Below are 24770 nucleotides of genomic sequence, written 5' to 3' on the forward strand. Positions count from 1 at the left end.
GGTACACAACTCGTTGCAGGTCATGATACAAGTGCGTCAACATGAATGACCCCCAAGCAAATTGGGTCCTCTGTGTCACCATCTGCTCAAGAAGATGGCCCCATCCAATAGATAATCCCTTTGACCTATGATCAGGACAAAGGAAACCTCCAATAAATTTGGCAAGCACAATAGGTAATGTGGCATATCCTAGCTCTAGCATCTCCTACCACGCAATGTCGTATCCACCTATCTCATCATCCTCGAACACTTGACAAAGTGCATTTGTCCCAACCCGCTCGCTGAGATTGTAATACACTAGCTCGCCCATCACAGGGATGCACAATATCTGGTAGACATCCTCGGGTGTCACCGTCATCTCACCTGTCGACAAATGAAAAGTGTTGTGCTCGCTATGCCAACGCTCTACTAAGGTTGTCAATAATCCCCGGTTTATCAAGGGTTGGGTTATGTTAAGCAGGGAAGATAAATCACACCTACCAATGTGGTCTCGCTCTGCTTGGCTAAGATGGGGTATCAACATCCATGTCTTCGGGAAGCGCTCCCGATACTGGAGAACAATAAAGTGCTCTTGCAATCAAATCATCTCATCATATCAGTTTTTTGATTTATCTTTCTATCAAATCAATCTATCTATCGGTCTATCTCGCTCAATTCAGATTTTTATCAAATTTTGTTGGGCCCTTATCAATGACACTCATCTATCATGAGGTCATTATCAATCCTATCTCATCTCACGCATGCATCAAGATAATCAGAACTAATCATCAAATTTATCAATTAGGAGCATCTAATTTTATCAATTAGATAGCTAAACAAATCTTACCCTGTCAAAATAAAAAATCAAATCAAATTGACAACAAACCCAACCTCTTTATCAAACCAATTTGAAAAATGGCACAAATCGACAAATCAAATCATTTTCTTCAAATAATCGGCAAATCAAATCATTTTCTCAAAATCACCCAAATCAAATAATCGAAAAAAAATGCAAATAAAGTAAAAACGTAAAAAAAATTGAAATCTCATCGTCAAAATCCAAAATCCAAAATCAAATCAAATCATCAAAAACTCGAAAAATAAACCCCCCCCCTCGCAGTGGCGCCCAAGGCGCCGCCAAGGCTCCACCGTCCCCCCTTCCAAAATGGCAATTAAATAAAAAAATTTCAAAAACAAGCGAGATTTAAATAATTTTTTTTCAAAAATAGGCGAGATTTATTTACATAATATTTTTTTTTTGGGATGCGAATTGAAAATTTTCAAAAAATCCTATGAACCCATTTCGTAAATCGAAAAACCCATCTCAAAAATGTAATTTTTTTCTCAACGCATCTGGCGAAAACTTTAAAAAATGACTTTTTATGCAAGTAGCTAAATTTTTCAAAAATCAACTAAAAATTAACAAAGCTATTTTTTCTCAAAGTACGTATTGGTGGACCGTATGCCGGAGGATGCTTGTATCACCAAATTCGCTCGAACCTATGCTGGTGGTATAGGATCGCCATTCCTTCCTCTAGAGCAATTTTTCTCAAACAACTAAAGTGCACAAATGAGGAGTGGTAAAAATAATTCACCTTTTTAAACTCATAATGGGGCATTTAAGTGGGATTTTTATTCCATTGATTTTTACTCATTTAATCAAATAATCAACCTAGCAGGGTAGCGTTTTCAAATTTCTTATCGGGAAATGAATCAGATTGATTCTGAAAATTTCTAAAAATTGGAAAATCACTAAAAATCTAAAAACTTAAATTTTTTCAAAAAGTTCAAAAAAATCAAAAAGTCATGAAAAATTCAAAAACATTCAAAAATTATCCGATTCATCTCTCGAGGGGGCATCCTCACATCAATATCTATCAATCAGCATTTGGGGCATCCTATCGAGATTTATCATCTCAAAGATCGAATCTGCATCATATCAAGATTTATCATCTCAAAATCAAATCAATATCATATTGAAACCAAATCCACATCAAATCAAGATCTAATTTGCATCCTATCGAAATCAATATCGACAACATCATCAATCAAGTTTTCTTTGAACCAACGCATCGTCACACATCGCTTCAAAGAGGGGCAAAATGTATACACCTAAAAATGGTTTGAAGATAGTTAATTAAATGAACAGTTATTTGATTAATTCCCCTTCCCAATTAATTGAATTCACAAGCAATTTAATTAATTTCTCTATTCTTCTACTAGTAAATAAATCTACATTATTTATTTATATAGTTCATTTCATACCCCCCTTTGATTAATTAATTCTAAATTAATTAATGCCCCCCATATAAATCAATTCTTCTAATCCCTAATTAAGATTAACAAGCTCAAGTTTGTTGAGATTAATTATCATTTTTCCAATTATTTGAATTTCTAAATTCAAATGAGCACACGGCTCCTATCTTTTAATCACCTAACCTAACCATCCCCTAACTTAGCCCATTCCACCTAATCCCAGGTCTAACTAACCCTATCCTATCTTGCATATTCTAACCTCCTTATCCTAACCTCCCATGGTGTGGATATTCCCTCCTTGAGACACATGACACTTTTGCCACGTCTCCTCCCATGGACACTTGCCCTCTCATGAGCAAGGCTCCTTGACACTTGTCACCACAGAGATGACAAGTGTCCCTTCCTCCAACCTCTTCTCCAACTTCCTCAATCTTGGCCCTTGATATCTTTAGATCAGATCTGGACTGTCGATTCCTGCCACCTCAACTTTGGCCTTGGAATTCCTATAAATATCCCCCATTTTGGAGAAATAAGGATCCCTTGCATTCATAGCTTTAGCATCATTACTATAGGCAATTTTCATTTCAATTATCTAGCAATTAGCTTTTGGATTAATCATAGCATGTTAATTTAGTTTCTTAAATCATGCATTTCATATCATCTCCGTAGTCAATCATGATCAAATAGCTACTCAACTCTTGAGTTGCCACTTTGGAGGTCATTGCTCTGCTGAGAGCCCATCAACCCAACACCTTCAAGGTCCTCAAGAATAGAGGAAAATGGGACATTTCGAGGAAGGCTTATGGTTTGCATTTCTAATCTAGTTTATAATTAAGATTTTCAATTACATTTTATTGTCTCATTATATGTGTATGCCTTCTATATATTACATTTTTAGCATCACAGTATGTGCAGCAAATTTTGACGACATCAAGTGTCGGAATTTCAACAGAATGCCACTATGCTTCGACGAGAATGTTGTGCCTCCAACGAAAATTTTTTGTTAGAAGTTCAACAGTCTCGTCGGGACATTTTGGGGGGCGTACATTGAAATTCTAACAAAAGTTAATATATTTAAAAAAAAATCATCAGTTAGTCACTCTCTCTCTCTCTCTCTCTATCTCTCCCTCTCTTTGCCTCTTTGTCTCAGGTGTCTCTATCCCATTATATCCATTATCTCCTTCCCACTCTCTCTCTCTCTCTCTCTCTCTCTCTCTCTCTCTCTCTCTCTTGCCCTCTATCTCTATCTCTCCCTCTCTTTGCCTCTTTCTTTCTCACTATATCCATAATATTTGTATTACAAACTCTCTATATCCATATTATTTGTATTACATATCAGTACAAACTTAAACTTAACTTTGGAAAATGTCAGTGTTGTCGAAATGTCAGTTCTATCAGGTTTTTATTATCAAATAGAGATAAGGGTTTTAGAGTATCAAGAGGTGATAGAAGATAGGGTGAACGAAATTCCAAGAATATGGTCAAAAAACCCTTGAGTTCAATCAGTCACCAAGAAGTGATAGTAATGAGAGGTTTTAGATTAGAGAGACACTGTCAAAGGAAGACTCATAGCAACCAAGTTACTGTTATGTAATTTTGGGTAATGTTTTAATTGCAAAATTATTAGTTCAATGATTGCAAGTTTTGTGTAGAAGATGCTCTAAAATGTTAAAATGTAAAATATTTGACTGTTTATGGGAAACCTTAGATATGAGGGGATATGTTTTTGTCTTATTTAAGTCCTTAGCTTGACTGAGCTCAAAATATCCATATGTATTTGATAGTGACAAGCACTAATGATTGCATTGACAAGATTATACTATTCTAAAGAAAAAAACAATCCATCTGCAAAGCTTCAAGAAAATTAAATTGAGGAAAGAAAACTTGAAAAATATATAGATTTATACCTTCCCACATAGGTTGTATTGATCCATCTTAAAGAAAATATGAACATCAATGGATTCAGCCCCTGGTAACAAAATGAAATAGAAATGGTGAGTTATTTCCATGTAAACCATAGTCAAAGTCAGCTATCAATGAGTCTTTCAAGGGTAAGCATACCTGAATTGTTCCTCGCCTAATCTGTAACCAACATTTATCAACAATTATGTACGTGTTAGCTTATGTGGTAGAAATTGAAAAATTTAACCAAAAAAATTACAATAATATAAACTTAATTTAGTCAAATTACTTGGCTTGAAATATAGCCATACCGCTCACAGATACCTTGTTCTCGCAAGTATGTTGAAGACAAAATACTAAAGTTCTCAATCGATTTGATGATGTCAAGTATTTCTCTTAGTCTGAAAGATCGGGACTTGAAGCATTGGATGCCCCAAAGACAGGAAGAAAGAAAATATGAATAGACTAACAAGTTACTATGAAGCATTGGATGACCCAAAGACACAAACACAACCAATGCTTCATAGTATAGACTCGTTAGTCTACTCATCTTTTCTTTTAAGGTTTGATATTGATGGGAATCTATAACACTATGTGTAAGAAGCCGATCTATAATTATGGATCATGACTATAAAATGAAATTACATCAGTATATAGAGTTAGTATATCTAACCCTATCTCAAAACAATCATGTTATCCTACCCATGGAAAAGTATCCAACAATATGGCATCAAGAGGTTATAATAGCTCTTGAAAATTAAAGAGAGGAAAGAAAACTTGAAAAATATATAGATTTATACCTTCCCACACAGGTTGTATTGATCTGTCTTAAAGCAAATATGAACATAAATGGATTTAGCCCCTAGTAACAAAATGAAATAACAATGGTGGTTTATTTCCATGTAAACCATACTCAAAGTCAGCCATCAATGAGTCTTTGAAGGGTAAGCATACCTGAATTGTTCCTTGCCTAATTTGTAACCAACATTTATCAACAATTACATGTTAGCTTATGTGGTAGAAATTTAAAAATTTAACCAAACAAATTACAAGAATATAAAATTAATTTAGTCAACAATTTAGTTAATTTAGTCAAATTACCTAGCTTGAAATATAGCCACACCACTCACAGATACCTTGTTCTCACAATTCTGTTGAAGACAAAATACTGAAGTTCTCAACCGATCTGATGATGTCAAGTATTTCTCTTAGTCTAAAAGATCGGGACTTGAAGCATCAGATGCCCCAAAGATAGGAAGAAAGAAAATATGAATAGACTAACAAGTCTATACTATGAAGCATTGGATGCCCCAAAGACACGAACACATCCAATGCTTCATAGTATAGACTCATTATTCTACTCATATTTTTCTTTAAGGTTTGATGTTCATGGGAATCTATAACTCTATGTTTAAGAAGTTGATCCAAGCAACTTGTGGCATTGTTGTTTGTGTTGGCTCTATTGGACCCTGTTATTAAGATTCAATACATATTATTCAATAAGATTAACAATGGAGCATGATGAAATATTGAAAAGTGTGTTACCTTATTGAGATTCTCTTTGTTTCAAGAATAGTTTAATATTCTCTACTTAACAGGGCCAACCATGTGAAGGTGGAAGCTCATTTGGCCTCTCCCCCGCCTAACATCACTCTAAATTCCCCGTTAACATATAACATTCATTCATTCATCCTTTCATCCATTATTAAAATATAACATTAATTCATCATCACATAACATTCATTAACACATAGCATTCATTAACATTCATCAACACATAACATTCATTAACACCTAAAATTCATTCATTAACACATAATATGATTACAAACCTTTTTTTTTTTTTGAAGCTAAGTAAAGACTAAGTGGAGCATTGTTTAATTCATCATTTTCCCCCTCTTTAGTTGTTGTGCCCTTTGCTCATGATCTTAATGTATGCCTAGTCCTGTACTCACGACGTGTACGCCTATGCAAAGGTGGGACTGCTGCAATAACAAAGAAATGGGTTAAACTGATAAGTTTTTTTTAATTATTGTTACAAGTATTTCATTAATTAAAAGAACATTACAAGTGTTCTCTTTACCTGATGGGGCCACATCATCTTCCTAATCATGTCGTCTAGCCTCATCCTCAACATGCTAAACACCCTCTAAATCCTCTAGAGTTGAAACACAAAAGCTTACATTAATCAATACACCAATTGCAATTAAATTTGTTTAAGAGAATAACAATGGTTCTCTTTACCTAATGGGGGCACATCACGTTCTTGATGTTCTCTAGGCTGATCATGCTCAACTTGTTCATCGTTCTCTACATGCTCTAAAGTAAAATTAGAAAAGGTTACATTAATTACTACACCAATTACAATTAAAGATGTTTAATTGTATTAATTACATAAAAAAAATTGTATAGCACATGAATACCTCCAGTACTGGGATGCACACCATGACCTTCATCATTTGTAGGTTGTGCTCCACCCTCAGCAGGCCACATTCCAATGTCATGTGCATTGTTATCATTGCTTACTTATTTAAAACAAATATAGTCACTTTATGGTGGAAATTAATATCGAATAGATTATTGCTCAAGTATTCAATTTTAAATAATCTTCATTTAGGTTATTTACCTGCGTGACAGATGCACTGGAAGCTTGTGTTTGCCCACTCAAGACTCTTAGGTGTTCAACCATGACTCCATAGCCTTGCTGGAAGGCAATCTTCATGTAATCTTCTGTGGGTGCTCTATTGAATTCAGAGCCCTGCATTTTTGCATAATATCATGAATTTTGCTTCTATTGTGTGATAAAAAAAATTTGTTTGCAATTTATTATTTCGATGTGATATTTCATTTATTGATACTTACAATTCGTGCGGAAAATTTCATGTAACCACCAGAGCCAAGTTTGTGCTTCCCATTTTTTTCTAGTCTTGCCTTTGTTGCCTAAAGTTTGAAATATGTTAGATTATGTAAGAGTAATAAGTACATAATTATATTGTTTATAGTATCACATACCTTCCTGCGCCCGATGGTGTATGTCATTTTCTCTTTTCATCTTTCTCCTTTCCATCCAAAACTAGGTCCTTCCACTCCCTCTCTGGAATCATGGGGGACGCTCGTACTTTCTGTTCTTCTCTAAATGTGTCCTATATTGATCCCTTAGATACTTTAGATATGTGCCATCTTTCTGAAGGACCTTGGTTTTGTTGCATGTGTCATTTCCGAACAACACAACTAAACGGTTTATGAGTTCATCTTTTAATTGTTGATTTTGGGCATTCCACCGTGTACATATGGTGGGCCCAAAGAGTTCCAATGTAATTTCATTTATATTTTTATAAAAAAACCTCATTGCCTGCAAAAAATAATGGGATCATTAATCCAAAAAGAGTGATCAATAAGTAAATCACAATTGGAATATATATAATTATAATTTTAAAGTACCTAGAACCTTCTCTATCTTTATGGGAATGGAATCATCGATCACTACAAATGTTATCGATAACATTCTTGTACTATTAATATGGGAAGATCTAGGAAATGTTGCTAAAATATCACCACTAGTGGCCTCTGCATCCCCAAGTACATGTCCTACTGCACCCTCTTCCTTGTGCTTGATGCAACTAGATGTCGGTGCACTACTCGATGCCTTCATGCTGTGTGTTGCCGATATTGCAGCTGATAATATAGGCGCAGATGATGGGGTCATATAAGGTGGTGTATGTACAGGAACATGGACAACACCTGAAGTACCTTAAATAATACATTAAATATACAATACATTAAATATATGAGAAATAACACATTAACGGAAGGACATGAACATGTAAAAATATGAGGTGGTGTATGCACAGGAACATGGACAACACCTGAACTACCTCCAGTACCCTGTGTCACGTTTCAGGCCAACTTATCAGCACACGTGAATTTAAGTGATTCTAAATAAAAAATGATTTTAGTCAAACATATTTTTTATATAGATTCATTATAACTAAGTTATATATGGGCCACAACATTTCCAATTGTAAGTGTCTACTAAATGTATATTTTATACCACTTTTGGTCTAAATACCAAAAAAAAATTTAAATTAAAAAAAAATGGATGTTTCCACAACTCCTACTCTTATAAATAATAATTTTTTTGAAATGTAAAAATACCCTTTTATAGATCTACTCGTGAATTTTTCAAAATATATATCTTTTAATATTTTAATTAATTTTTAATATTTAATATTTATTTTTTATTGAAAGTAGGTCATCAATACCAAAATATAAGGTTGATTATCTTGTCAAGGAAAAATACTAAAATTTATTTACAATTTTTGAAAAAAAAATGATGCAGTAGAGAAAAGAATCTATATCAAGATGATATAATTCTTTTCTAATTTAGGTAAATAATTAAGAAAAAATATGGCGGGAATTGGAAAGAGTTATATTTCTGTACACAACTTTTCAAATTTATTGAAAAATATATATTTATAAAAAATAGTAGAAAATATATCTTTGCACTAAAGTTTCAAGTTATCAATATACGCAAAAAATTGAAGAAAAAAAGGTAAAATTTACTAAATAAAGTGTGGTGGCTTGTTTAACTTCGATTTCAACATTTTATCAACAACTAAATTATAGTGTTTACTTTATTAAAAACTACATTCAAATAATTTTTTAAATTTTTATTAAAATTACAAACATAAAATAGACAAAAGAATATAAATTTTATTCGTTTATATCATTTCAAAATTCAAAAGATATATTTCACTTTCTATTGATTTAATTTAAAAAGTTGAATCAACATTAACCATTTCCTTTATAAAAGTGTGACATAGCTTTGTACTTTTACCTTCCTGTAAAAAGAACACACATATTTTAGTTCATGACATAAAAGAGTATAAAATATAAACCATGGATGAACTTATGTTATAATTAAAGATTTCATGACAACTTACTTGCAAGTTTTTTTAAATCCCAGTCAATTTTTTCACCCTCTCTTTTACCTCATCAGTTTGAGGGACTATGAATAACAATTTAAGGATTTCTTTATTAATTTTTTTTACGTCTTTCTTATCACTTCAGCAGGGTTTGTGGAATATGCGATGTCATCATCGCATAATAGTGAGTCCACCTCTAAATCGATGTTGTCAGGTACTGCAGGTGTCTTTCCCCGAACATCCAACTGTACAAGAATATTAGTAATATTATCAAAACTAATCCAAAACCATAAAGAAAAGAACATAATAATATAACATTTTTCTTGTATCTAATTTGTACAATCACAATGAGGTTTACTTGTTGGGTAAAAGTGCCAGGAGATGCATCTCAATCTGTGCTATGGGTCAAATCCTCCCCCTACGATCAATGTCATGCTGTGACAAAAATTAAATATAAAAAAGCATCAGTGAAATGAAACCAACAGACTTACAAAAAAAACTTAATAATAAAAAGGTATATTGGAGTCATTAATTGGAGGTTGGTTTAAATGGTATATAGTATGTACCACCCCCATGGTCGTAACTTTGTTTATATCTATGCAATTCAAATTATAATCGATTAGCAGCTCTTCCCCTGCACTTGTTGATTTTATCGCACATAGGAATAGACGGCTTCCCTCGCATGCCTTGAATATGCAATTGGGTTGCCTATTAGTTTACCCAGGTTGTGTCCTGTTTATAAACCTTGCAATATTCCCTATTGCTTTTGGCCTTCCGTCAATCTACATAGCCACTCTTTTACTTTAATCATTATCTTTTAGTTGTATATAATTTGCCGACAGTGTATGCCTATGCATACTTCGTGTATGTTGAACCAATTGCATCCAATATTTGTAAATGTAACAGGGTCCAACATACTCTATTAATTCAATGACTTTGTTGTAACATATCTTTATGCCGTCCATGGAAAATAGGCCCAAATCATGTAGTGACGATGGTGCTATGCGATATATCCTTTTGTTAGCCTAAAAATCAGTGTTTATTGGAGGAAGTTCCTTGGGTAGCCATTGTGTTTGTAGATGTTTGTACCTCAAGGGAACCTCAATGTCGCCTATTCTCTCATCATCATAAGAACATGAACCCCCTTCAGCAAGAAAAATTTCATGCGTTTATGGAATTTTCTTCTAATCTTTTGACCTCTAGTTGATCTCCCTCTTTTAGACCTACTACATGTCTCGCTTTCCTCTTCTCTTCCCAAATTTCCCTCACTAGAGGAAAACACATCTAACAAATACCTATTTGGTGGTACTTGCACTCCATCAAATGAGAGAGATAGTTGGTAGAGGGTCAATTTTTATTGTGAGAGGAAATAAATTTTAGGATTCCATGGAGAGAGACTACAAGAAGTTGTAATAGATGATTCACCATATTTTGTTGATTTTTTGCAAATGCTGCAAATAGATTTGAGGGCGGGTTGTCAAAGGTCCATTGTATGGACTGATAAGAATGGCTCATGCTTTTCCCCCAAATTCATCATTGAGGGTAATGTTGATGAATAAGTCACCCCTAAAGTTGAGGTTGAGATTGAAATTCGAATAAGCCCAACTTGGGCCTCAAGTGTTGATAATTGTAATAGAGTTGCTGCTAATGTAGAGGTTTCAAAAACTAAGCAAGTTTGTTTTCCTGGTAATTTTGGAGTTTCAAAAACTTAGAAAAATAATCTTCCTAGTCACTTAAAGCATATAGGAGGGCCAATAAAGTGGAATGAGCTATAACATGTTGATATCAAGGTGGTTTAGGTGAGAAAAAAAAAAAGGTTTGACAAAATATTGTTGCTAAAACCTGGCTTATTATTAACCCACTCCAAGATGAGTTTAAAGAGAAAGAAAACAAATAATGAATGGTTTCTATAGGGTGTATTGAATTATATTTGTTGATCCATGAGAATAATCCTCACCTTGCCTTTATGTAGACTATACAAGATCCTCGCCGAAGGGGTTCTGGGTCCTGCATACATAATTCATTTATCATATGTTAGCTTACATTTTGTATGAAGGTCAATCATAATCAAATTTATAGAAGTCACATGATACATATGCTAAAGATTATATAGTAGACAACATGAATAGATTTATTTCTTGTTACAATTTACAATCATCATAGTTTATACAAATACTAAAATGAATGGTAGAGTATTCTTTAGGACTATAAAAATCAATCATTTCATCACACTACACAATACACAATCAGGGGTAGGTAAAAGTAAATTATTTACTGATTAGAAAAAGGTACACACAACTAAATACATGTTTGTGCTAAGAATTTTATCAAATTGTTCACTACCTTGCTGCTGATGGTAAAAGCCTAAAATAGGTGCTTTTGAACAAGCTGTGGATGCTTGGAAAAAATCTATCAAAGCATAGTAGCAGGCAATAGCATAGACAAGGCAGTGAGCTGTTTGAAAAAATGCCTCAAAGAAATGTGGTCTCATGGTGATGGAATTCCATGACAATCCATAGTAATTTGATTGTCATGGAATTCCATCACCATCATTTCTTTTAATCACCATGAGACCACATTTCTTTAAGGCATTTTTTTTTATAGTTCACTGCCTTGTCTATGCGACCACATTTTTCATACATTGCTCATATTAGTGAAATAGTGCAAAAGATATATTCAACATAGCTTGGCAATGTGCATTTAGATCACAAATTCTCTAACATGACATGAAAGTAATTAAACTTACTAATATACCTTCCAAACACTTGAAATCTAGGAAAACATAATGATAATTCATATACATCCATGACTGAATCCTTTAGATGTGTTGGGACTTCAAATTTTCAAAATTTGAAGCCCTATAAATTAAACTGAAATCAGTATTGAAGCTAATGGCAAAGCATTGATTTTCACCTTATAAAAGTTAATATAGCCCCTAAGTCAAACATCAATAAGCCTTTATATCCACTCATATAACCTCATATTGTTTGTCCGCGATCAAAGTTAAGATATCTAGCATCCGGGATCGAACATCATTGAGATCATAGAAATCATCGAGGTCAGCATGTTTTGATGAGATAAGAAGCTTTGATAAAAGTATTTAAATCTTCATCGACATAATACATATCATCAAAGAGAACTTTGCTTGCAAGGTGGCCTAACATAAAACATCGATGAACTCTAATATGCGATGAGCAGGGAATTAACATTATCGATGGGCAAAACATCATCGGAGACCATTAAGTAGCTTCTATTTTCAACTTCAATAAAAGACTAAGCTACAATAAAAATCAAAGGAATGTTACCAAAGGGGAAAGGTTCATCGACAAATAACCTTGCAAGATGTGGTCCCCACTAGAGTGGCCTCAAAGAGAATACAGTCTCGATGAAACTCAATGATAAGTGATTGCTGGGCTAATAATCATCGAAGGGGTACTCCATAAAAGGACTTTGATAACATAAAGAGCTTCGATGAAATGGAAAAAATTATCATCGAAGGAACAATCTTCATTGAAATAACATAAATAACGGCGATGAAAACAATGGAGCGATAAAGAGTAAAATTAAATTATCAAAGTCACAGATATCATCGAAGGCCTTTCCTCGATAAGAAAGTCCCTAGCGAAGATGATCAAATACACATCATCAAAGTGGATGCTCTCATCGAAGAGATATTCTACTAACAAAAGTGAAAGACACAATTTTGATGAGACTTAGGGTTTCGATAAAATGTAACGAAGTTTCATAGGAGAAGAAAATCTTATCGATAACCAAGAATAGAGAACCCATTTTGATAAGAATTAAGATTTCGATGAAGACATATCAAAGGTCATCGACATGGTGGAAATAATAGAAAAGAAGATGATATGAAATTTAAAAAAATTTCAATAAATATTGAGGATTAATGCTCACATGAGTAGCAATCATCAAAGCTGGTGTATCATTAAGGAACTCAAGTTGGCAAAATTTACTGTCGCGAGAACATCAATCATTTCTACATTGAAATTCATAACATAGAGAAGAAGTCGTTGTAGAGGGAGAAAAGCTCACATGGAATTTGCAGAGACATAAAGTTCAACAACTTGGAGAAAGATAAAGAGCAACGAGAATTCAAAGCCGAAGCCAGAATTGTTCTGAGAGCCTGAATCAAGTGGGTTGCTAACACTTCTTTTACTCCATGTTTGCACATTATGGAATCATCTTTGACTACTAGGCCTTCTAGGGGTAGAAAACCAAAACCTCCTCCACTTGCAAACTCTAGTGAGACTACTAAGAGAAAAAGGCAAAAGAAAGAGGGCAGGGCATTAAATCAAGACTTGTTAGACCAATGCCTTGCCTCTAGTTTAAAATCCAAGAAAGTAAAATTTGAGGAAGAGGGGTTTCAAGATAATCATGAGCATCTAGGGGATGTCTGGATGGAATTGAGAGGATACGACTTGTTCACGATCCATTTGAAGAGGAAAGATAGTCCTGATCTTGTATGCAATCCATTGAATCTGATATAGGAAGGCTAGTGGTCCCAAACATCTTTAATAGCCCTAAATTGATGATAGCTTTAGCTGAGAAGTATGATGATAACACAAAAATAATATATGATAGGTTTGGTGAGCCCTTGTTGCCAATTAGAAAAGATGTCATTGAGCGGGTGTTTAGTTTGGAGTGGGGATATGAGACAACCATTAACCTTAGGAAGCTAAAACAAGAGGACACATATCTTGAGAGCATATACAAGGAGTGGAGGTTTCCTTTCCACAAAAAGAGGGAAAAGGGAAAGAAACTTGAGACATTTAAGGATACTGATCAAGTTCCCTTCGATGTGAACCAATTTATACCATACATTAAATATACCTATTACTCCATAGGATAGGTCCTTGGAGTTGAGGCACCCCCACTCATGGACATTGCACTAATGGTCCTTGCTGTTGATGCATAGTCCAAGGATCCCAAGGGATTTGATTATGCTTCCTTCATTGATGATCAGATGAATCACAACCTTGAAAAGATAAAAGGGGATCCCAATCAAATTGAATTCATGCATTATTCACTGTTGATGCATATGTTATTGTTTGCTGGAGAGGAAAATAGCTTATGGGGAGATGATTTACCTGAACATATGTATAATAAGCAAGGGATGAAGAACCCAGTGCAGTTATGGATTTCTATATAGGATCAACATTATGCCAATTATCAATATTATTGCTTTGAAGATCAATTTGTGAAACCACTAATGGGTTTGTTAGGCTTTGATGAATAATTTCACTTTCTCTTGAAGTTTTTGAGAGCTAAAGACTTCAATCCAGAGTTGGAAATTGATCACAATTGGGGAGATTGGCATTCATTTGAGACCCATACTCAAATTAGGGTCTATGGATTTGAAGGATCCCCCAATGTATTGCCTAGAATAATCCTAGACAAAATTTCTTACTTGGAGATTATTAGGCAGATGCATGAGTCCAGCCATTTGCATCTGATATCAAGAGGCAAACAATCCTTCCTACCAGGTTATTTATCTTTTGGAGATTTTGTTGTAAAGAATATAAACAATTATGAACTTATTGGTAAGAAGAAAAAATACTTTTCATTGTCACTTGCTGATGCAAGGGTCCAATTTGACCCTGAAGGCTATATTCAAAAGGCCGAAAATCTACAAGGGCTCAAGGGTTATGAGCATGTCCCTCTGTTTAACGAAGATTTCATTAGGAATTTGGAAAGGAAGGAGGCATCACAAAAGATGGAGCTATATAATAAAGTGACGAGTACATACAAATAGAAGCTTGTTAGAGATATGATCAAATATGATCTTGAAGATATCACAAAACCACTGGCTAAAGTAGAGAAACTTATGGATCTAAGACAAGAAATCCTTGAAGGAATCCCTAAAAAGGCTCTTTTGCACAAGCCATCTGAACCAAGGATAGAGGTTCCTCTTGATCATTTTTCACCAAATTCTAGGTCCCATGAGAGGCATGATGAGGTTCCAACAGAGGCTACTGAGGGAGAGGGAGAGAATGAAATTCTTGTTGAGCCCCTAGAACATGCAATTTCAGATGAGAGAATTGATGATTGTGATAAATTTGTTTCGGATGAGCAATTCATCCAAATACATGAATTTCAAACATTTATATATCAGCATAAAGCAAAGCAGTTGAGGACTTAAGAAAGAGAATACATCAGTGAAGAAGCTTTAAATAAGCTTCAAGAGTCCATTGATGAGGAAATCAAGACAATAACTCCATCTAAAGGGAGACAAATGCTAAAAGATGCTAGCATGATCATATATCCTGGTTGGACTATAAAGGGTGCATTAATGTTTGACACATATGCCAAATCAATTGGTAAAGAGAACTTCAAATTGCTTGAAAATATTGATACTGTGTATAGTGGATCTGGATATGATACAGGACAAAAGACATTACTGCAATGGGCCATGTACCCCCGAGACAAAAGGCCCCTTCTAATTGATCCAGATGAGCTATTTGCCACATTGACTATTCAACAAGTGGGGAAGACCAATCACATAGAGACTGTAATGTTAAATTTAAATATGGCTAGACTAAATGTAGATCAGGTGGATTTTGTCACAAGAGAAATGCTTCACTACAAGGATGCATATTGTGTAGAGGTTGAAGACAGACAAAAGTGGTAAGAGATAGCCACTCAATTGCAAAAAGATCAAAGGACTGCAATACCAGAATGACCTATTGATTATGAGGAAGAGTAGAGGATCGTTCTTGCATCTCAGGATTCCATATATTGGAAGTACAAAGGAAAAAAGTTTGAGAAGAAAATGAACAAGGCAAATGAGATGAAAGATTCTTTTGTACATGCATTGATAACAGGGAAAATAAAGCACATGATTGATGCAATGAACACTCAGGCTACTCCATTCTGGTTTGTATACAAAGGCACTTTCACAAGCTTGGATAACCATACGACATTGAAGGAGAGGTTGTGTGATAAAACAGGGCTAGAGGTTGAGGAGATGATTGCTACTCATGATCATTACTATAAAATGTTGAAAAGTGATGTGGATAAGTTTGATAATGCATAATATCTTTGGAATATGATGAGTGATGGTGGAAATTTAGAGCGAAGAGTATCGAAGATCAAAGAGGATGAAGAATTGGTGCCATAGGTTTCCAAAATCACTGATGAACTATATGCCCAAGAATACACGATGAAGACCATTCACCTAATGGGCATTATATTTCATTAGTATCATTAACCCAAACTCTTCTGTAGGTCACAAATTTTTATTGATGACAACTAAATACTACACACAATGGATAGAACCTATAACTTGTAAAATTTGTATCACATACACTCTCTTGCATTGATCTCTCGACAGTTAAAAAGAAGGAGCTAAATAAACTCCTTAGAAATTTTAGATCTTTCTTTCTCTATTATATATATATACATATTTATATATTTAACCACTTATATATATATATATATTATCATTATATATTTATATTCATATATCTTTATAATACTTTATATTCATAATCTTGTAGAGAGCGCGTTCCCTCTCCGGTCACATAGACAAATGATGTAGATAGGAGTAATCACTATCCTTTAAAAATGCTCTAGGATATCATTATATATAGTGGCATGTTCACATTATCCCTACCCTGCTAGGTGATTGATTGCATGCATGTGAATTAGGTTTTTTAGTGTTTCTGACGCCATTTATTGCATTGTACGATGACTCAGTGCTATTTTCAACCACTAACTATTCAAAATTATTTAGACTAATACTTTCTTTCCTTTGTATTGTGGGCTAGGTGTAGGTAGTGAGTAAAATGGAGTCTAATTTGAGCTTGATCTTTGCTAGTGATAGAAAGTTGATAGCTTTTTGATGCAATCAAGGCAGGGAGATCCAATGAAGGACAACCTAACCTTTCAGCCTAACACATAAACCATGCAAGATATACCGACAGCTAGTTACAAGATGCCAAAAATAACAGAAAGAACCAGTAATAGAACAAAACAGATAATCGATAAAGAATTTGAATAAATCTTATAACAGTTAGAAGAATTACACATGCCACATGTTGGATCATAGTCCAGGATAGAAATAATGCTTACAACACAATTACAAGATCCACAAATCATCCACATATTAGATCGGCCTCCAGAAATAGTTTGCCGGTTGTACCCAAATCCGGACCTCAGGCTTTCGGCCTCAGTCCTATCGGATCAAAATCTCACTAGATCTACATATTCGCTCGATCTCTATACTTTATCTTTGACTTTCTAACTTTTGTCCCCTCAAATGATTCAGTAACCGCCCTTTATACCATCCAAAAATAATTACAACTTAATCAAGTCGGCCCAAAGACCAATCGGTTCATGAAACGTGCAACGGTAACATGTTGGCTCAAATCACTAAGAACAACTCCAAAGCATGAAATGATGCATAGACCTCCAGAAATACTGGCCAAGGCCCAAAACAACATCGCCAATGATCCACAACTCACAAAGATCAACCGCAACCCAATTCCACTTCACTCAACACATTGCCAGAATAACCGGTAAGAACATATCAACCAAGCCAATATCGAAATCAATAAGTCACCGAGATTAAATACAAATGCCATGAAACTCAAACACGAAAAAGACCACAATAACAAGGGAATAAACCCAACACCACAATGCTAAATTCTCAAACAAGAAGAAATGCCATGCTCTCAAGCAATTCCATTGAAAACTACCCAACCGGTAACAACTAGACCGGTGCTCGTGCATCAGACTCTTGGGGTTAATTAAAAGTAAGTCCCATCACTTGATCTGGTTTGGTGATCTATAAGTAGGTACTTGCAACTGCCTTAGGGGGTTCGATGATCTGACTACAACTTTTGGCCACATGAATCTACTAGTCCAAATTGCAAGCTGCCTCAAAAAATGATCTGTTCAAGCCTCCTCCCACTAACTTCCTCAAGCTCAAGCTATAGGATCGACGATCTACCTACAAACCTTGCTCTGCCTCACGTTTAGTGATCTGAACAAGTCTACAAGTTGCCTCAACTTCCTCTCCAACCAACCTGTGCATAACCGAGTCTTCCTCCAACAATAGGTTCACAAACCTTCTCTGTTACCATTTGACGCAGTCAAGGAAAGGAGATCCAATGAAGGACATCCAAACCTTGCAACCTAACACATAAACCATGCAAGATATACCAGTAACTAGTAACAAGATGCCAAAAACAACAGAAAGAACAACCACTAACATAACATACCACATAATCACTAAATAGTTTGAATAAATCCTATAACAGTTAGAAGAATTACACATGCCACATGTTGGATCACAGTCTAGGATACAAATAATGCTTACAACACAATTACAAGATCCACAGATCATCCACATATCAGATCGGCCTCTGGAAATAGTCTGTCAATTCTACCCTAATCCATACCTCACCCTTTCGGCCTCAGTCCTATCAAATCAGAATCTCAGTGGATCTACATCTTCGCTCGATCTTTAAACTCTGTCTTCAACCTTCTAACTTATGTCTCCTCAAATGATTCACAAACCACCCTTTATACCATCCGCAAATAACTACAACTTAATCAAGTCGGCCCAAAGACCAACCAGTTCATGAAACGTGCAATGGTAACATGTCAGCTCAAATCACTAAGAACAACTCCAAAGCATGAAACAATGCGTGGACCTCCTAAAATAATGGCCAAGGCCCAAGACAACATCTCCAATGATCTGCAAGTCACGAAGATAAACCACAAACCAATTCCACTTTTCTCAACACACTGCCAGAATAACTAGTAAGAACATATCAACTGAGCCAATACCAGAATCGATAACTTACTAGGATTAAATCCAAATTCCATGAAACTCGAACACAACAAAGACCAAAAACACAAGGGAATAAACCCCAAAACCATAATGCTAAACTCTCAAACAAGAATAAATGCCACACTCTCAAGCAATTCCACTAAAAATTGCCCAACCGATAAGAACTAGACCGGTGCTCCTGCATCAGACTCTTGGGGTTAATTGAAAAGTAAGTCCCATCACTTGGTCTGGTTCGACAATATGTCAATAGGTACTTGTAACTACCTCAGGGGGTTCGACGATCTGACTACAACTTCCAGTTGCCTCTCCATGACGATCTACCAGTCCAAATTGTAACCTGCCTCAATCAATGATTTATTCAAGTCTCCTCCCACTAATTGCCTCAATCTCAAGCTCTAGGATTGGTGATCTACTACAAACCTTTCTCTACCTCATGTTTGACTATCTGAACAAGCCTACAAGTTGCCTCAACTTTCTCTCCATTAACCGGTGCATAACCGGGTCTTCCTCCAACAACAGGTTCATAAACCTTCTCTGATACCATTTGACATAGTCAAGGTAGGGAGGTCCATTGAAGGACAACCCAACCTTACAACCTAACACATAAACCATGCAAGATATATCGGCAACCGGTAACAAGATGCCAGAAACAACAAAAAGAACAACCGATAACATACCAAAACACATAATCGGTAAACAGTTTGAGTAAATCTTATAACAATTAGAAGAATTACACATGCCACATGTTGGATCATGGTCTAGGATACAAATAATGCTTACAACACAATTACAAGATCCACATATCATCCACATATTAGATAGGCCTTCGGAAACAGTCTATCGGTTGTACCCTAATTCAGACCTCAGCCTTTCGACCTCAGTCATATCAAATCAAAATCTCGCCAGATCTACAAATTCGCTCTATCTCTAAACTCTATCTTCAATCTTCTATCTTTTGTCCCCTCAAATGATTTAGTAACCGCCCTTTATACCATCCAAAAATAATTACAACTTAATCAAGTCGGCCCAAAGACCAACTGGTTCATGAAACGTGTAATGGTAACATGTTGGCTCAAATCACTAAGAACAAATCCAAAGCATGAAACGATGCACAGACCTCCAGAAATACTGACCAAGGTCCAAAATAACATCTCCAATGATCCACAACTCACAAAGATCAACCGCAACCCAATTCCACTTCACTCAACACATTGCCAGAATAACCAGTAAGAACATATCAACCGGGCCAATACAAAAATCGATAACTCACCAAGATTAAATCCAAATTCCATGAAACTCAAATAGGACAAAGACCACAAAGAAAAGGGAATAAACCCAAAACCACAACGCTAAACTCTCAAACAAGAAGAAATGCCACACTCTCAAGCAATTCCACTAAAAACTACCCAACCGGTAAGAACTAGATCGATGCTCCTACATTTGAATCTTGGGGTTAATTGAAAAGTAAGTCCCATCATTTGATCAGTGATCTTGTCAGTAGGTACTTGCAACTGCCTCAAGGGGTTCAGTGATCTGACTACAACTTCTAGTTGCCTCTCCATGATGATCTACTGGTCCAAACTACAACCTGCCTCAATCGACAATCTGTTCAAGTCTCCTCCCACTAACTACCCCAATCTCAATCTCTAGGATCAACGATCTACTTGCAAACCTTTCTCTACCTCACGTTCAGTGATCAGAACAAGTCTACAAGTTGCCTCAACTTCCTCTCCAACCAACCGGTGCATAACCAGGTCTTCCTCCAACAATAGGTTCACAAACCTGCTCTGATACCCATTGACATAGTCAAGGCAAGGAGATCCAATAAAGGAAATCCAAACCTTGTAGCCTAAGACATAAACCATGCAAGATATATTGGTAACCAATAACAAGATGCCAAAAATAATAGAAAGAACAACCGGTAACATAATAGAACACATAATCGGTAAATAGTTTGAATAAATCTTATAATAGTTAGAAGAATTACACATGCCAAATGTTGGATCGTAGTCCAAGATACAAATAATTCTTACAACACAATTACAAGATCCGTAGATCATCCACATATCCGATCGACCTCCAGAAGCAGTCTATCGGTTCTACCCTAATTCACACCTCAGCCTTCTGGCCTGAGTCCTATCGGATCACAATCTTGATGGATCTACATCTTTGCTTGATCTCTAAACTCTATCTTCGACCTTATAACTTCTGTCCCCTTAAATAATTTGCAAACCACTGTTTATACCATCAACAAATAATTACAACTTAATCAAGTCGGTCCAAAGGCATACTGGCTCATGAAACGTGCAATGGTAACATGTCAGCTCAAATCACTAAGAATAACTCCAAAGCATGAAACGATGCGTGGACCTCCTGAAATAATGGCCAAGGCCCAAGACAGCATCTCCAATGATCTGCAAGTCACAGAGATAAACCACAACCCAATTCCACTTTTCTCAACACACTGCCAGAATAACTAGTAAGAACATATCAACTGAGCCAATACCAGAATCGATAACTTACCGGGATTAAATCCAAATTCCATGAAACTCAAACACAACAAAGACCAAAAAAACAAGGGAATAAACCCAAAACCACAACGCTAAACTCTCAAATAAGAAGAAATGCCATGCTCTCAAGCAATTCCATTGAAAATTGCCCAACCGGTAAGAACTAGACCGGTGCTCCTGCATCAGACTCTTGGGGTTAATTGAAAAGTAAGTCCCATCACTTGGTCTGGTTTGATGATATGTCAGTAGGTACTTGTAACTGCCTTAGGGGGTTCGACGATTTGACTATAGCTTCCAGTTGCCTCTCCATGATGATCTACCTGTCCAAACTGTAACCTGCCTCAATCAGCGATCTGTTCAAGTCTCCTCCCACTAACTGCCTCAAGCTCAAGCTCTAGGATTGGTGATCTAATACAAACCTTTCTCTACCTCATGTTTGATGATTAGAACAAGTCTACAAGTTTCCTCAACTTTCTCTCCATTAACTGGTGCATAATCGGGTCTTCCTCCAACAATAGGTTCATAAACCTGCTCTGATACCATTTGAAATAGTCAAGGTAGGGAGATCCAATGAAGGACAACCCAACTTTGCATCCTAACACATAAACCATATAATATATACTGGTAACCTTTAACAAGATGCTAGAAACAATAGAAAGAACAATTGGTAACATAGCATAACACATAACTGGTAAATAGTTTGAATAAATCTTTTAACAATTTGGAGAATTACACATGCCATATGCTGGATCGTAGTCCAGGATACAAATAATGCTTACAACACAATTACAAGATCCGCAGATCATCCACATATCTGATTGGCCTCCGAAAACAGTCTGTCGGTTCTACCCTAATCCAAACCTCAGCCTTCCGGCCTCAATCCTACCAGATCAGAATCTTGTTGGATCTACATCTTCTCTCGATCTCTAAACTCTGTCTTCGACCTTCTAATTTATTTCCCCTCAAATGATTTGCAAACTGCCCTTTATACCATCCGCAAATAATTACAACTTAATCAAGTCGGCCCAAAGACCAACTGGTTCATGAAACGCGCAACGGTAACATGTTGGCTCAAATCACTAAGAACAAATCCAAAGCATGAAGTGATGTGCGGACCTCCAGAAATACCAGCTAAGGCCTAAAATAACATCTCCAACGATCCACAAGTCATGGAGATCAATCACAACCTAATCCCACTTCGCTCATCACACTACCAAAATAACTGGTAAGGACATATCAACCGAGCCAATACCAGAATCGATAACTCACTGGGATTAATCGAAATGCCATGAAAATTGAACATGACAAATATGACAAACACAAGGGAATAAAATTAAAACCACAATGCTAAACTCTCAAACAAGAAGAAATGCCATTCTCTCAAGCAATTGCACTGAAAAACTGCCCAACCGGTAAGAACTAGACCGATGTTCCTGCATCACTTTTAGAGGAGTGATTAAGTCGGAGAGATGGGGACTTGTCTTGAAAGACATGGATGATTTCTCCCAAAGAGCGGTTCAAATTATCATGGGGGATGGCTAGATGAACAATGAATTTAGGTATAGGGTTAATTGTGATATTTCGGCCACATTTGTTGCTATCCTTCTTTTGATAGGAGTAGGCAAGAGTGAGGTGAAATTTGCTAACCAGGGTCATTTTCTAGGATTCCCTTCTTGGAGGACTATGACATCAATGCTAGGTTAGGAGGGCCACAAAATGAAGGAAGGATTATTATCAAATGACCTTTGCTTGTCATTAGGCATAGAGGAGCTTTCAATTTGCGTCAAGAAAGAATAGAAAGGAACTTGGACTTTCTCTTCAAATGGCTTCATATGAAGGAGGCACCTAATAAAAATTGGTGGGCTAAGTACCTGGTGAAGGAGGGCTATAATGTCCTAGAAGACATTCCTCGTATCTTGATATAAAGGCTTTAGGTCCTTCCACCTTTTATTTTCAAAGTGGCTAAAAGTAGAAGCAACCCAACAGGTGGAGGTGGGGCTTCAGGAAGCTCTTAGATATGGAATTATGAAGGGTTCGGTCCATCTATGGGTGATAATTAGGCTATGGAAGAGGATTAGGTGCACCACTTCTTACTACAAAATCAACCCTAACATGTTAGCTAGTTAGTAGGCATTTCATTTGTTTAAGGTAGTCTGCATTTTTTATAGCTTCTATCTTTCAGATTACCTAGATATTTTAACTTGTTGATGTAGTAGGTTGCCTTAATCCTTAATGGCTTTCATGATGGACATTTAGTATATTATGTTAATCACTCTTTTGGCTATAGCTAGTTAGGGGAGGGCTATAGGTTTTGTCCTACTGCTATGAACCCTCTGTTTTTATATGTTTCTAGATAATGTCTTTGGCAGTTGATAGCTTGATCTTTGATTGGCTTCATAAATACTTAGCTAGTTAGTTATATAAATTTATGGTTATACATGCTTTTCTTCTAGTACTCTGGCTTGACAGAAATACTAAATGCTCAACCTTAATAGAAACATTTCTGCCTACTTGTTTCATCTTGATGAAATCTACTACCATCTATCCAATGCTTTACTGATTATATAATGGGTGTTTATCAAATTTCATAGGAAATGGCATCCCAATACTGATTCATGTTAAATATACAGATTTAAATTTACAAGTAGCTATGCTATATGCCTGAATTATGGTTTGAAAGTGGATATATGTGTTATTACCCTTAGTTGGGAATTGAAGTAGGGTTGGTTACTCATCATTGTTCTTACAGGCGTTAGCAAAGCTAGCTTCCACAAGCATAGTAATAATTAGATTTGTAAAGAAGGTGCTCTTCTTTCTTAAGTTAGTATGCTTCTTTGAAGGTGTATATCTCTATGATAACTGGTCTTGCTTTATAGCTATTAATATTCTTCAGTGCACTATTTTTGGTTCATTGATTTATGGGAGATCATTAACTATTCTAGTGTGCTGGTAACTACATACTATATCTTAACATAATTTAAGTTTGAAATCCACAATATTGATGCTATATGGTCAAATTTTGGTATTATATATATGTGAGCTAACCCTTAACAAAATTCAAGAAGGCTTGGTCGGCTTGTCACTATGTTTTGCAAGCAACAGATAGGCCAACTCCAACAAGCATAGAACTGAGCAAAATCTAGGGATTTCAATGGCAGGGATGGAGTACACAACTATACACGGGCCCACGACCATTGCTGATGAGGATAAGGAAAGAGACCTTGAGAGTATAGATCTAGGGGTGATCAGAGCATCATCAATCTCTAAGGATTTTAGCCACTTGTATTGATTGTGGATAGAGCTATATTGATAATTCTTGGAGTCCACTTATATGTATTGAATTGCTTCAAATAAGCCATTATTTGGGCTTGAACTGAGGTATGA

This window comes from Cryptomeria japonica, chromosome 9 (genome assembly GCF_030272615.1).
Source record: "Cryptomeria japonica chromosome 9, Sugi_1.0, whole genome shotgun sequence".
In the NCBI taxonomy this organism is placed as follows: Eukaryota; Viridiplantae; Streptophyta; class Pinopsida; order Cupressales; family Cupressaceae; genus Cryptomeria; species Cryptomeria japonica.